This window comes from Trichosurus vulpecula, chromosome 1 (assembly GCF_011100635.1).
Source record: "Trichosurus vulpecula isolate mTriVul1 chromosome 1, mTriVul1.pri, whole genome shotgun sequence".
Lineage (NCBI taxonomy): Eukaryota > Metazoa > Chordata > Mammalia > Diprotodontia > Phalangeridae > Trichosurus > Trichosurus vulpecula.
The window spans coordinates 217,798,923-217,811,631 of record NC_050573.1 but is presented as its reverse complement, the minus strand read 5'-3'; the positions used below and the strand labels follow the sequence as shown (position 1 = coordinate 217,811,631).

The 12,709-nt window shown below is 38.1% G+C and overlaps 1 pseudogene; it reads left to right on the top strand.

The window, feature by feature from the left end:
- The window catches only part of LOC118836048, a 38,833-nt pseudogene extending 32,181 nt beyond the window's left edge, over window positions 1–6,652 (top strand).
- The last annotated feature ends 6,057 nt before the right edge of the window (window positions 6,653–12,709 follow it).

Here is a 12,709-nt window from a genome sequence, read left to right as displayed (position 1 = left end):
CCCTTTTTCCCTTACTTTCTTGTAGTGCAAGATAGATTTTTATGCCCCATTGCCTGTATATCTTATTTCCTAGTTGCATGCAAATACTTTTTCTTGAACATCTGCTTTTAAAACTTTGAGTTCCAAATTCTCTCCCCTCTTCCCTCCCTAAGAAGGCAAGCAATTCAACATGGACCACATGTGTATCATTATGCAAAACCCTTCCACCATACTCATGTTGTGAAAGATTAACTATATTTTCCTCTTTCCTATCCTATCCCCCTTTATCCAATTTTCTCCCTTGACCCTGTCCCTTTTCAAAAGCGTTTGCTTTTGATTAACTCCTCCCCCTATCTGCCCTCCCTGCTATCATCCCCTGCTTTTTATCTCCTTCCTCCTTTTTTCCTGTGGGATAAGATACACAATTGAGTGTGTATGTTATTCCTTCCTCAGATCAATTATGATGAGAGCAAGATTTACTCATTCCCCCTCACCTGCTCATTCCTCCCTCCCAACAGAACTGCTTTTTCTTGCCACTTTTGTGCAAGATAATTTGCACCCTTCTATCTCTCCCTTTCTCCCTCTCTCAATATATTCCTCTGTCATCCCTTAATTTGATTTTATTTTTTTAGATATCATCCCTTCATATTCAACTCACCCCGTGCCCTCTGTCTATATATATATGCATACATGTATATTCCCTTTGGCTACCTTAATACTGAGATCTCAAGAATTATACACATCATCTTTTCATGTAGGAATGTAAACAAAACAGTTCAACTTTAGTAAGTCCCTTATGATTTCTCGTTCTTGATTACCTTTTCAAACTTCTCTTGATTTTTGTGTTTGAAAGTCAAATTTTCTATTCAGCTCTGGTCTTTTCACTGAGAAAGCTTGAAAGTCATCTGTTTTATTGAAAATCCATATATTTTGTCTTGGAGCATGATACTCAGTTTTGCTGGGTAGGTGATTCTTGGTTTTAATCCTAGTTCCATTGACCTACAGCATATCATATTCCAAGCCCTTTGGTCCTTTAATGTAGAAGCTGCTACATCTTGTGTTATCCTGATTGTGTTTCCACAATACTCAAATTGTTTCTTTCTGGCAGCTTGAAGTATATTCTCCTCAATCTGGGAGCTCCAGAATTTGGCAACAATATTCCTAGGAGTTTTCTTTTTGGGATCTTTCTCAGGAGACAATAGGTGGATTCTTTTGATTTCTATTTTACCCTCTGGCTCTAGAATATCAGGGCAGTTCTCCTTGATAATTTCTTGAAAGATGATATCTAGGTTCTTTTTTTTATCATGGCTGTCAGGTAGTCCAATAATGTTTAAATTATCTCTCCTGGATCTATTTTCCAGGTCAGTGATTTTTCCAATGAGATATTTCACAATGTTTTCCATTTTTTCATTCCTTTGGTTCTTTTATAATATCTTGATTTCTCATAAAGTCATTTGCTTCCACTGGCTCCAATCTAATTTTTAAGGTAGTATTTCCTTCAGTGGACTTTTGGATCTCCTTTTCCATTTGGCTAATTCTGCCTTTCAAGGCATTCTTCTCCTCATTGGCTTTTTGGAGCTCTTTTGCCATTTGAGTTAGTCTATTTTTTAAGTTCTTATTTTCTTAAGTATTTTTTGGTGTGTCCTTTAGCAAGTCATTGACTTGTTTTTCATGGTTTTCTTGCATCGCTCTCATTTCTCTTCCCAATTTTTTCTCTACTTCTCTAAATTGCTTTTCCAGATACTTTTTGAGTTCTTCTGTGGCCTGAGACCAGGTCATGTTTTTCTTGGAGGCTTTTGATGTAGACTCTTTGATTTTGTTGACTTCTTCTGGCTGTATGTTTTGATCTTCTTTGTCACCAAAGAAAGATTCCAAAGTCTGAGACTGAATCTGAGTCTGTGTTCGCTGCCTGGCCATGTTCCCAGCCAACTACTTGACTCTTGAGTTTTTTGTCGAGGTATGACTGCTGGTAGAGTAGAGAGTACTTTGTTCCAAGCTTGAGGGGCTGTGCTGTTGTTTTCAGAGCTATTTCTACACAGCAGGCTCTGCCACACCAGTGCTCCTCCTCCCCCAAGAACCGCCAAACCAGACCGTGACCTAGATCTTAAGCAGGCTCTGCACTCTTGCTCTGATCTGCCACTTAATTCCTCCCACCAGGTGCACCTGGGGCCAGAAGTAACTGCAGCTGTATTTCTGTCCTCAGAGCTGCACCACCTCCATTGTCCCTGGGGCGGTGGCCAAACCTCGAACTCCTTTTATTCCCCGCAGCTTTTCCCACTAACCTTCTCTGTTGTCTTTGGTGTTTGTGGCTTGAGAAGTCTCATAACTGCCACAGCTCACAGTTTCAGAGCCCTACGGCCTGTTCCGCCTGGCTCCCAGTCTGGTTGGTCTGGGCACAGCCCATGCTGGGCTCTGCTCCACTCCACTCCCAGCGCCATGCATGATAGACCTTACCCAGCAACCATCCAGGCTGTCCTGGGCTGGAGCCCTGCTTCCTTCTGCTATTCCATGGGTTCTGCAGTTCTAGAGTTTGTTCACAGCCATTTTTATAGGTTTTTGGAGGTATCTGAGGTGGGGGGGAGCTCAGGCAAGTCCATGCTTTCCAGCCACCATCTTGGGTCCCTATTATCATTCTTATTATATTGACTTGGCCTAGCCATGAGCACTATCAATCATTCCAGTTAAGTTGTTCTTAATTTCTTTAAGAAATATTTTGAAATTGGATCAATAAAATAATTGAGTGTGCTTTGATAGCTATTTTAGATAGATATTTTAAATGGGGCTACTATTTATATTTTCCCCTCCTATATTTTGTTATTCGCTTGTAGATATCATGTTGATTTTTATGGATTTATTTTGTGTCCTGTAAATTTATTGTCTCAATTACTTTCTTTGCTGATTCCCTAGAATTTTCTAATTAAACCATCATACATTCAGTGAATTTTCAGCTTCATTTCTGCTTTGCCTATCTTTTTGCCTTTTCTTTTTTCTCATTTATTGCTTTGCAGGCTTTTGGAAAACCATGACAAATTACCCTTCCCCCCCAAAAAAGTGCATTGTTGATTTGCTCCTATATTTATTGGGAACTCTTAGTATTTCTCCATTGTATATCATGTTTGCTTTTGCTTTTTGAATAGATCTCTTTATTATGTTAAAATAAGATATTTAATGCCTATATTTTGTAGGATTTTTAGCTGAAATGAACAGTGTATTTGCCAAAACTTTTTCTCCATCTATTGTGATAATAATGTGGTTTAGGACCTTTTTTGTTTGTTTTTAGTGGATCAGTTATGTTTACTGTTTTCCTAATGTTGAGTCATCCTTGTAACACTGGTAGAAAATCAATTTGATCATAGTGAATAATTTTTTGAAGAAGAATTCCTAATAGATGATGATGAGGTCCTCTAGTTCCTTCTGTTCAGATTTTCATCAAGCCTTAAATAATATGAGAAAATATCTAAAATGATCTCTGTAATCCCTCAAATATTTGGCTTATTTACACAAGAAAATGAATTGGATAAAAATTTTTATTGTCCAGATAGATAGAAACCCATAAAACTGGCCCCTCAGTATAAAAATTCTGTAATTGGATGGGGGTGGTCATTGAGCTAGTGCCAGAATTTAATGAAGAGGAAAATAAGCTCAAAGAACTTTGGAAATTGTTCAGTACTTTTAATGACCCCAAGCTTCTCCCTGGGGGAGAAACCTGGGGGAAAAACCAAACACTCATTTCTTCATTATCAGGATTCTTCTCATCATGTTGACTGGGTGGGGAATATGTAAGAATAACAAAGTCTCTGAAGTCAAGAGTCAAAGAATTGAAAATAAGAGGTACATGGTAGACAAGTACAACCTGGAAGGAAAGAAGGGAAGGAGGGAAGAAGAAGGAAAAGAAAATAGGAGGAAGGGTGAAAGGAAGGAAAGAAAAAAGTGATTTATTACGCAGCTATTCTATGCCAATTACTTTACAAATATTGTCTCATTTGATATTCACAACAACCCTGGGAGATAGATGTTAGTATTTTCTCCATTTAATAGTTGACAATGTGAAACAAATGATAATTTTTATAATAATCAATATGATATATGTAATGAATATACCAATAGATTAGATTTTTCAGAATTGCCTCTCTTATGAGTCAGAATCTCAAAATACAGCATGAAATGATTAATCAAACATTGACCGTGCTCCCAAAATTACTGGCATTCTTGTGCCTATATACCGTAAGTAAAGCAAATCAAAGACTGTAGAACCTGTTCCCATCACAGAACTCTGGCACTGCAATCCAACAAGTAATGAGTCCCAAAGACTTGAGCAATATTGTTACCACAGGATTCCAGAACTGTTTTATTGTTCTCCACTCATGGTCTTCTCCTGGGAAATTGCTCAAGTCCTTGGAACAATTGTTTGTAATCCACCTTCCCCTCTACCTTCCCATTGTGATTTATGTATTTAATCTCTGTCTTCACTTCAGCAAGGTGGAATTTTGATCTGGAGAATTACTGATTTGCAAATTTGTTCCTCATAATGAAACTAATCAATTAAATGTCTACCTAACTAGTGATACTTCGTGGCCTGCTGTTTTGTCATTTGCAGGTTAGAGACTAACTCAGTAAAATCCTGTTAACAACAAAATAGAGGCAGAAAAAAGGTTGTGACATGCTCATGGTTACATCACTAATAAGTGCCTAAGGCTGGATTTAGAAATCAGGTCTTCCTGATACTGAGCCTAGTGCTCAATCTGCTGTGCCACTTGGCAGCCATTGTAAAACATTGCCAGTGAAGAGTTAACTCATGAAAGAAAAAGGAAGTAGAATTGTCATGCACCAAGTGAAGGGAAAATAGATAGACAGACCTCTTGTTCCAAAGGTTTCAAGGACATGTTAAGAATTCTAGAGAAAAGACAATATGAGTGCCCCATCTTGAAGTAACTACCCACATTTAGATAAAAATATCAAAATTTGTGATTATAAGCTTATTTGTGGGTCAACTGAAAAGAGAATGACAGGGTACTTATGAGAAATAGTGTGTACTTTATAATGAGCTGGATGAATTTTGATTCAGCCTTGTGAACATTCACAGAGATACATGGAGAGTTAAACCAGTAACAGATGAAGTGTTTATCTAAATGAATTTTAGGATATTAGATTAATTCTGAGAGTGATCTAGGCCTTGGGTGGCTCAAGAAATCCTTTGCCAAAATTGAATACATAGAGTAAATGAAGCACAAGGCCACTCTGAATTTTTCTTCTTATTCTGCATATATTTATTTATTTTTGACAAATCCATTAACACATTCATTTGGTTCTCGGCCTCTCCAGATATGCAGGTCTTGGCACCCAACTGTAGCTAGCATCATCACCACTGCCCCACTCCTTGCCGATCATGCTTATAAAGCAAGCACTACCCACTAGCTCCAGCAGCCCTCCAGTCATGTCTACCAGGTACTTTTACTGCTAGATGTTCCCCAGCAGCAGCAGTTGGGGCAGGTGGCTGCCTCAGCTACATGACCTTGAAGACCTTGTACAGCCTGGGCAGTCCCATCTCCCAGAGCACCAGCAGCAGCCTGTACTCCTCCCCTGATGGTGAGTAAGCCAGGCTCTTGCCAAGGAGCTACCAGGTCCCTGGGGTGATATTGCTCTTGGACTTGGTGCTCTTCCCTCTGGCTGATGCCATCAGGAGCTCAAGAACACATCACACCAAAGAGAAGATGGAACTGAAGGAGCTGAACCACCACTTCATCTACTACATTGAGTAGGTGAGCTTTCTGGAGCAGCACAAGACTTTGCAGGCTGAACTTGAGCATCTCAAGGGTCAGGGCATGTCATGCCTGAGGGACCTGCAGGAGGAGGAGATGCGGGAGCTGTGCTGGCCTGTGGACCAGCTCACCAAAGATGAAGCTCAGGTGGAAATGGAACAGGACAACCTGGCCATGGACATCCTGAGACTCCAGGAGAAGTTGCAAGAGGAGATGCTACAGAGAGGGGAAGCTGAGAGTACCTTGCAACTTTTTCAGACAGAATGTTGATGAGGCTTCCTTAGAAAGTCTAGACCTAGAACATAAAGTTGAATCCCTACAAGAAGAGACTATCTTCTTGAAGAAACTTCATGATAAGGAAATCTAAGATCCACAGGCCCAGAATCAAGAATAACATATTCACATCATCGTGGATGTTGTTGAACCCCAATCTCACCGCAGCCCTGTGTGATGTCCATCAGAAGTATAACGTAAAAGCATGGCTGCCAAGAACCATAAGGAGGCTGAGGAATGTACAAGCCAAAATTTACTGACCTCTTTGAAACAGCTAATAGAAACAATGATTCCCTAGGCCAGGCTTTTAAAAAATTATTACTATTATTGTTCAGTAGGCCAGATGAGGGAAAAGGAATAAGACACTATCAGTCACGTGCAGGATGAAATCCAGATGGAAAAGAAATGGTTCCTCACCTTTGTGAATATAAAGACCTGCTGAATGTCAGGATGACTCTTGATATTGAGACAGCTACCTACAGGAAACTGCCAGAGGGAAAGGAGAGCAAAATTACTTTGCTTCTTCCAAATTTTTTCTTTCCTGACTCTGAGGGAAACCAACATACCTAACTAAGACTGTTGAAACTAGAGATGGAAAGGTCATCAATGAAACTTCTCAACACTATGATGATCTGGAATGAAAAGTGCATACTGAGTGCAATAAAATGTTTCTAGCAAGAAGAGCAGAGTTTCCATATATTAAAGAAATAGCTTTTAAGTGCCTTTCTGCAGTTTTCCAAGAACACAAGATAGATTTGGATAGTTATAATGGAAGACTTTTTTAATTCTTATTAACTGACCCTCATAAAAGATTTAGAAAGTTTACAACAAAATCTAGTTTACAATGATATCTTGTACTACAGTTCTTTTTAAGAAGTGTTTTTGAATACCATAAAATTGTCCTTTTTTAAAATTTCCAGCCAGTCTCTGACCCCCCATTACTGCTTCAATAAATTTTTGGAAAATTAAAAAAAATCCTTTGCAATTTTTGTCAAGTTGCTCCATTTACATATGTTTTATTATTTCAAAACAGATAACAAACTTCTTGAGGGTAGCAAATGCCTTCTTTTTCTTATGCATCCATTCACTATGCCTAGTAAAGTGTCTTTAGCAAATGATCAATAAGTAGTCATTAACTAATGTTCATAGTCACTATGAAATACATTTTGATTTAAATGTGCTCATGTTTTATCACACACGACACATTATTTATGGTTTGTTTTTCTTTAGTTGCCTTTAGAGCATAGTTAATTGTAAAAATATTTTATGGGCCATCCTTGCTCCATAACTCATATTTCCCTTCTGGTTTTTGTTTGTAAAGCAATAAAGACATTTGGCTTGATTTCTAACACTAATTATTCCTACTGCAAAATAATCTATGATGGTGATTTAGCTGATATGCACAGGAAAGAGGAGGAAGAAAATATGGGAGGTTTGTGGTTTTGTAATCTGAATATCATGATTAAAACAACAAAGAGGCATTAAATAAGCACATTTTAATATCATTAGCAATGGTTTATAGTAGACTGGAGTATTTTCTAATTAACCCTTTTGTTTTAATTTTAGCTGCATATTAGTTTGTAGGTGTTTGTAATTTTTTAAAAAATTATACATGGTCTATTATAGAGGCCCATAAATTTGAATTTTTTACATTATTACTGGCATATCATCCATTCTTTGAGGCAAATAGGTTGTTTTTCTTTTAGTTTTGTTTTCCCTTCCCTGATCAAGAAGGACTTCTGAGTAAATAGGAAAGTTGATCTTTCTGAATAGGAAGTTTACAAAGTTAGATTGTGAGTTCCTTGAGAACAGGGAGTGTCATTTTCTTTTCTTCATATCCCTAGCACTTAGTACAATACTGGCACATAGTAAGTATTTAATAAATGTTTAGTAACTATATGATTAATACCGAAGAAAAAAATAGGCAGCAAAACAAAGTTAAATAGAATATTTGGTAGTCGGTCCTTTTTGTTTATTATAATCATGTTTACAAATAATTATAATCACCACTTTGGGTCTGCAGTTCTTGGTTTCAGTTTTATGGAACAAGTAATTCCTCCCAGGATAAACTGATTACTTCTAATCTTATCACCAAGCTGCTAACTCAAGCCTTAGATATAGAATATCTTAACATCTTCCTCAATCTCCTCTATTTTCTGATTGGAGGTCTGGGCAGTGGAGCCCTAAGCTGCTCCCAAGCATTTCTTTATAGAAAGAATTGGACTTTCAGCTAACTCCATTGCATCTGCAGCTCTGCTTGGTTTCAACTCCTTGGAACAAGATGTCCCATCTGTGGGCCCCTTGGTCCCCCAACCCCATTTTCAGCTTCCTTTTCTGTGTTGTCTTCCTCCATCAGATTGTAACTCCATGACGTCAGGGAGTGTCTTTCCTTTCCTTATATGTATCCTCAGCACAGTGTCTGGCACATAGTAGGTGCTTAATCATTTTTAAAAATTGAATTGAATCATAAACACGCTTAAAAATAATTCTGTGAAAGTAACTTTGCTTTGTACCTCACTATTACAAGGTGCAAACCCCATTGGCTTTGCAATTAGAACAAATGGGTTTGAGTCCTGCTTTTGCCATTATTTGTTTGAATGTATGTCATGAAAAGAGGAATGAATGTTGAGTCAGAAATCCTGGATTCAAATCTTGACTCTGCCATTTATAACCTGTGTGACCATGGATAAGTCACTAAATGTCTCTGGGAGTTCCTTATCTGTAAAATGAAGGGGCTGGAGCCAATGGAATCTAAAGTGATATCTAGTCTCAGGAGCATATACTCTCACTTCTTATTTGTAAATAGAAAAGAACAAAAAACAACGAGTCCAAAAACATTACAAATGACAGAGGAAAAAGAAATAGTTATCTATGTATGCCACAAGTCACATTCCATGAAAAAAATGACGTAGCTACATTCAAGGTTTAGTTGTAAAAAAAATTCACTTTGATTTCCTCAACAGATTGCTATAAAAATATTTACACCATTAGTAATATCTTCAGATTAAAAAGTGTTTATTATCTCTTATCTTTAGCAAGTGGTAGTTCTATGTTCCTCTTGTGACAATACACTAGCTCTTTACCTGGTGGTTATATCACTGGATTAATGAGGGATGACAAGTATCTTTGCCTCTAGTATCTTTTCAGTTAGTCAGTCTGTCAATAAACATGTTTTAAGTGCTTATTATATGATAAGCAACAACACAACAATGAGGTCAGCACAACGGCATTGTAGACCTTCAATTTGTTAGTCAGTCTAATATCTCTTGTCTCCTATACTTTCCTTTGGAGCCTCCCAAACATTGAGGTAGCTCTGGTAACATGTGTGTCAACCTCATTGTCAATGTGTACATCCCTGGAAATTACACTACCAAGGTGAATGAACTTCTTCACAGCATTCAAAACTTCACCATTTGCTGTAACCAATGGTTCCACATATTGATGGTGTGGTGGTGGCTGAAGGAGTACCTGTGCTTTGTTGTTGGTAATTGTTAGGCCAAAATTAGCACAAGCAGCAGAGAATTGATCCATACTTTGTTGCATCTCAGCTTCAGAGGCTGCACTGACTGTGTAATCATCTGCAAACAGCAAACCATGCACCATCACTCCACTTTGGTCTTTGTTTGTAGCCTTTTCAAGTTGAAGAATTTACCATCAGTGTGGAAGCTAACCTTGATGCCATGTTTATTCTCATTGAAAGCTGAAAACATCATGTTAAAAAGCATGGGGGCAATCAAATAGCCTTGTTTCACTCCATTGGTGACTGGGAAAGGACTAGAGCATTGTGAATTATCCAGAAGCCAGTCAAGCACGCTGTCATGAAATTGATGTACAATGCTGATGAACTTCTACAGGCAACCAACCCACACAACCAGCCATTGTGCCAACCTCATTGTTGTATGCCTGTGAAACCTGGACAATATACCAGTGCCATCCCAGGAAACTGAATCGTTTCCATTTGAATTGTATTAGGAAGATTCTGAAGATCACCTGGCAGGATAAGATACCAGACACTGAGGTCCTTTCTCATACTAAACTGCCAAGCAATCAATGTCTGCTTCAGAGAGTGCAACTCCAATGGTCTTCTCACACTGTTTGCATGCAAAACACATGCTTGCAAAAAGACTATTTTATGGAGAGCTCACACAGGGTAAATGTTCACATAGTGGTCAGAAGAAGAGGTACAAGGACACTCTTAAGGTGCCTCTTAAGAACTTTGGTATTGATGGTGTGACATGGGAGACACTGGCACAGGACCACTCAGCACAGCACACCCACATCAGAGAAGGTGCTATGCTCTATGAGCAAAGTATAATTGAAACAGCTCAAAGGAAATGCAGGATGTGCAAATTTAGAGTATTCAACCCAAATGTTCACACAGACTATTTGTGCCTGATCTGTGGTAGAGCATTCGGAGCTTGTATTGGTCTGATCAACCACAGTTAGTCACACTGAAATTTGAATTTAGCAAAGTGATATCATTTTGGTCCCCTTCAAGAACAGAGGGCAACAACCAACCAACCATACGACAAGCACTTGTTCTTGTCGTTCTTACGACAAGTAAAGTTCTGCCAAAAGACAATTCCTGCCCTCAAACAGGAAAGAATGAGCAACAAACGTGCCAATGAGGACAAGATACAGGATAAATAAATAAGATACTGGATAAATAGGAAATAATTAAAAGATGGAAGCCATTATAATTAAGAGGGCTTGGGAAATGCTTCCTCTAGGAAATGTGATTTTAACTGGGACTTAAATAAAGTGAATAAAGGCAGTATGTGGAGATAAGGAAGGAGAATATTCCAGGGGGGACAGAGAGAGAAAATGCCCAGTCAAGAGATGGAATGTCTTGTTCTTGGAATGGTCACTGTCACTGAATCTGAATAAATGTGGTAAGGAGTAGTAAAGTATAAGAAGACTGAAAAGGTAGGAGAGGGCTAGGTTATAAAAGTCTTTGAATGCCAAACAGGATTTTTCATTTGACTCTGGAGTTAATAGGAAGCCTTTGAAGTATATTGAATAGGGTTGGGGTCAGGGCATTGGCATGGTCAGACATATGCTTTAGGAAAACTACATTAGTAGCTGAATGATGGGTGTATTAAAGTGGAGAAATACTTGAAGCAGGCCGGCCCACTAGCAGGTTATTGCAGTAATCAAGGTGTGAGGTGATAGGGGGCTGCATTAGAGTGATGGAAGCATCAGAGAGGGGAGCATATTTGAGAGGTGTTGCAAAGAGGAAATCAGCAGGCCCTGGTAATAGATTGGGTATGGTGGTGGAGAGTTACTGAGAAATCCAAGATGGCTCCTAGGTTGACAGCCCCAGGGACTGAGAGAATGCCCTCTACAGTAATAGGGAAGGTAGAAGAGAGGGAAAATTTAAGAGGAAAGGTAAGTTATGTTTCAGACATACTGTGTTGAAGATATCTACTAGTCATACAAGTCAAGGTGTCTAAAAAGTAGTTGGAAACTGTCTTTATAATAATTTTATTTTCTCTGGTTATTCTATTTCATTTTTCTTTCTTATTCTGTGGTTCAATACCAAGAATTTATTAATGAAAAGAAGACAAGTTGCAAAAGGGAAGTTGAAAAGGCCAGTCTCTGATGTTTTATAGACATTATACTCTGTGTCTTTAGGATCTTGTTACTTTCGCTGTTGTGTAACTATTGGTGCAACATATCTTTTGATAAAGTAATTGGGATCAGAGACTCAGTCATGCACATGCGCTTATTTGCTTTTTTTCTGCTGTCTCTCTAGTCCCTACAAAAAAGCACTTCGGTTCACTGTGCCCTAGAGTATAAAATAAGAGAGTACTGAATGATTCCTTCTGAAATTTGACTTTTGAATGTCTCCTAGAACTTTGAGTTTTCTAGTCCTCAAGCATCTAGGATGCATTGTGGGAAGCTGCTTTAAAAAGTACCCAGGTTGTGTATGGGAGAAACAAAAATCAAATTAAAGTATAAAATTCCACACAGACAAGCAGAGTTCTTTGAGATGTTGTTAAAGCCACTTAGTTATTCGGCTTTCTCATATAGAGAGGTTAAGCTATCGCCGTGATTTGAGTGACTAGTGGATATTTCATTTCTAAAGCGCTGTAGCTAAGCTGGGTAGTCTATATCTGGGTCAACTCTGAAATACAGCTAAATGAAGTGTATAGATTACAGTTATGACAGGGGCTCTGCTTTAGTCAAAAATTCCATTTTTAATCATTAAAAGGTTGTGTTTTATTTGATGCTAAATAAATTGTAGCAACAGTTCAAAGAATCATAATTTATTTTCCTGTTGGTTCTCATGATGAATTAGAATATCAGCAGATTCCACCAGGTATCTCAACTGTATAGATGCATCTCTATGATGCAGCAGCTACTATACAAAAGAATATAATTTTTTTTCAATTTATGGTCAGATAGTAGCTGGACATAGAGCTAGTGCTTAATACTCATAGGGTTTACTAATTCATTAGCTTTGAAGTATCATTCCATAATACTCTACATCCTGCCCTTCCTCATTATGTGATATTAAGTCATTTGTAAAACGATGTTAGTTATCTCCTCTGACTTTTTAATGGCCTCAGCATAGGATAACAGCAGTAAGATCTGGGATGAAGGAAAAAATAATGTTATAATAATGACAAAGGACATAAATAGATCCCATCTTAAAGACTCCTTTTTTGAAGCAGGGTCCAAGGGAGGGACATAAA